The sequence below is a fragment of the Octopus bimaculoides genome, chromosome 6, assembly GCF_046866305.1.
Source record: "Octopus bimaculoides isolate indiv1 chromosome 6, ASM4686630v1, whole genome shotgun sequence".
NCBI lineage: Eukaryota > Metazoa > Mollusca > Cephalopoda > Octopoda > Octopodidae > Octopus > Octopus bimaculoides.
Window position 1 is genome coordinate 21,206,034 of NC_142933.1, and position 4,064 is coordinate 21,210,097.

Sequence of the window (4,064 nt, forward strand, 5' to 3'; positions counted from 1 at the left end):
ATAACTAGTAAGACCAGTATCTGTTTCACTGCAAGCCATTTGTAATTAGAGGAACAACTGTTCAGAATATTAGAGACATGACTACAAACGTTAGTTGTCCATTTTAATAACCTGTAATTGCCTTTCATTTTCATTTTGTCATTATGATAAACTACTAACAACAGGAACGATTTGTTTGCTGTAATTTATTGATTCACTGTCACTAATTACCTCAGTTTAAAATTAAAGAAATTAAGTGTATTTAGTTTTATTTATTCAGTTCATAAATTAATAATAATCTTATTATTGCTTCAGTGCAACAATAGGTCATTCTACATTTGGGTTTTACATGTGAAGTTCATTATATGATGTCATCAAAATTATCTGAGCTTTCTTATAATTTCGATGATCCATTTCACTATAAATTCATAATTTGTTAAGGGGTTCTGTTGAAGTTTGTTCATATGTCTTAACCTGAAATTATTCTTGAGTTCAATTGGTTATGCTCTCAGCTTGTATGCCGGTAGTATTAAAAACCAACATTGTTTTACCTGAAAAAGTTCACCATGGTGTATATTCTGAATTGGCTCACATGCCAGCATATATGGTATATATTACCACTATATTGATCCGACTGTTGTTACACACCACTGGTCACAGTGCACTTCATTGCATTGTTTTAGCTTTCAAATGATGCTGCCCCATTGGCTAGGTGGGCAGGCCATCAATCCCCAGGAACAGAGTACCAGTTTATAACTGGGTTACCAATCTACAGCTGTGTGTGTGTGTGTGTGTGTGTGTTTAAGTCTCCTTATCTTGACAATACAAGATAGTTATAAATGAATGTCATGGTCATTGTAAGCAGTATTCTTCATTTATAGCCTGTCATGAATACACGTCTGGTCATGAGGAAACATTACCTTGCTTATTAAAAGGTGAGGATAGGTGATATGAAGGGTGTTCAACTGTAGATTAATCTACCTCAAACAACTTCCATCTGACCCATACAAGACTGGGAAAGTGTGCATTAAAATGATGGCAAGGAGAAATACCTAGGCAAAGATAACCCTCTGTACCTGGCTTTCATTGACATGGAGAAAGCCTTTGACAGGGTCCCTCAATCCCTTATCTGGTGGTCATTGAGGAAACTAGGGATAGATGAATGGTTAGTGAGAGCTGTACAAGCCATGTACAGGGACACTGTCAGTAAGGTGAGGGTTAGCAACGAGTACAGTGAAGAATTCCAGGTAGAGGTAGGGGTCCACCAAGGTTCAGTCCTCATCCCCCTCCTATTTATCATAGTCCTCCAGGCAATAACAGAGGAATTCAAGACAGGATGCCCCTGGGAGCTCCCCTATGCTGATGACCTTGCTCTAATTGCTCAGTCACTATCAGAACTAGAGAAGTTTCAGGTGTGAAAGCAAGGATTAGAATTGAAGGGCCTTAGAGTCAACCTAGCTAAAACCAAAGTCCTAATAAGTAAGAAGGCAGACAAACCACAAATTCCATCAGGTAGATGGCCCTGCTAATCTGTAGAAAAGGCATAGGTAGAAACTCTATAAGATGTACCCAGTGTAAACTATGGACACATAAGAGATGCAGCAATATCAAAGGAAGGTTAACTAGGAAGTTAGTTTTTGTATGTAACAGATGTTCAGGAGCTATAAACACTGTAAATGTGCAGAAAACAACTTCTGCCACATTCCAGGGAGAAAAACTAGAAGTAGTTGATAGCTTCCGTTACCTAGGTGACCAAGTCAGTAGTGGGGATGGGTGCACTGAAAGTGTAGCTGCTAGAGTAAGAATAGCCTGAGCAAAATTCAGAGAGCTCTTACTTCTGCTGGTGACAAAGGGTCTCTCGCTCAGAGTAAAAGGTAGACTGTATGACGCATGTGTACGAACAGCCATGCTACATGGCAGTGAAACATGGGCCATGACTGCTGAGGACATGCGTAAGCTTGTAAGGAACGAAGCCAGTATGCTCCGATGGATGTGTAATGTCAGTGTGCATATTTGTCAGAGTGTAAGTGCCTTGAGAGAAAAGTTAGACCTAAGTAGCATCAGATGTGGTGTGCAAGAGAGACGACTGCGCTGGTATGGTCATGTGGTGAAAATGGATGAGGACAGCTGTGTGAAAAAGTGCCACACCCTAGTGGTTGAGGGAACCTGTGGAAGAGGTAGGTCCAGGAAGACATTGGATGAGGTGGTGAAGCACAACCTTCGGACATTAGGTCTCATACCTTTCCTTCATTGGACACTGCAATCTGCTTGCAAAGACCTGTTGAGGCAAGTGAAATTGAAATCAAAATCAAATTCGATGACTGGCATCCGTGCTAGTAGAGCACTAAGAGCACCATCTGAGTGTGATTGTTGCCAGAGCAGCTGACTGGTTTCCGCTCCAGTGGCACGTAAATAGCACCATTCAAGCGTGATCGTTACCAGCATCACCTTAGTGGCATTTGTGCCAGTGGCACGTGAAAAAATATTCAAGCAAAGTCATTGCCAGTGCCGCTGGACTGGCTCCCGTGCAGGTGGCACCTAAAAAACACCTTTTGAGCATGGCCGTTGCCAGTACCACCTGACTAGCCCTCATGCCGGTGGCACATAAAAGCACCCACTACACTCTTGACGTGGTTGGTATTAGGAAGGGCATCCTGCTGTAGAAACTCTGCCAGATCAGATTGGAGCTTGGTGCAGCCATCTGGTTCGCCAGTCCTCAGTCAAATCGTCCAACCCATGCCAGCATGGAAAGCGGACGTTAAACAATGATGATGATGATGATGATGATATATATATATATATATATATATATATATATATATATATATATATATATATGTATGTAATCATTGTCATCATCATCATTGTTTTACTCCTGTTTTCCATACTGGCATAGGTTCAATGGGTTGCCATGTCTGATTCAGAACATATCAAAACTCATGTAAACAACTCAGCAAACTGTATCTCACTCGTGTTTCATTTTGGGCTTTCTTTCTGTGATTGGATGCCCTTCCTAATACCAATCACTTTACGGAGTGATTTTTTTCATGGTACCAGCACAAGAAATATTGTCATGTCTTCAATAAGACTAAACGTCTTCTAAACCCAACACATTATAGACTGCAGAAGGTGTGTTTTTCTACTCATACTAGTGAAGTAGGTATATTATCAACAAAGGATCCTCTAGACTCCATGTGCCTAGTCACTTGCCAATTGCTTTCCAGATTGTTCTGGGTGAGTCTATTTTACTGTGTTAGCAATAATAGAGGGTTTGCTACTTACACTGAAAGTTTGAGAGTCCTACTATTCTGAAATGTATTCATCCACTCAAGGTGATATAACTGTGGCAGAAGCAACAGAATGATGATAGAAACAGAATGAGAGGGGTCAGAGAGTAGCAGAAGCAGTGAGAGTGACGGCTAGTAACAGAAGTAGATAAATAATGGGCATGAATAATGGGTATCGCTACCAGGTGGTCTAAGAGGGTAGGGAGTATGGGAGGGGGTTATGGTAAATATGCCTCAGGATAGTTGATGTGTGTGTGTGTGTGTGTGTGTGTGTGTGTGTATGCATATATATATATATATATATACATGAACATGTATGTATATATATATACATATACACACACACATACATATATTTTAAACACACACACACACACATACAGACAAACACACACTCAAATAAATACACTCACAAACATATATATTATTAGATATAGCTAGATGTATAATTTGGGGATCCACAATTCTAGAAAGGAATGCAATACATTTGGAATGTAGAGTATATTTATTTTACTGTGAACAATATCTTACAGGCTGCACTCTCATTTCACTATTTACATATGCCTTCGGAGATATATATCATATCCTTCTCTCTTCTCTCTCTCTCTCTCTCTCTCTCTCTCTCTCTCTCTCTCTCTCTCTCTCTCTCCCTCTCTCTCTCTCACTCTCTCTCTCTCTTTCACACACACACACACTACACACCACACACATACACACACCACATATACACACACACACACACACATACATACACACACACTCACAACATACACACACATATGAGGTTGAGTCAAAAAG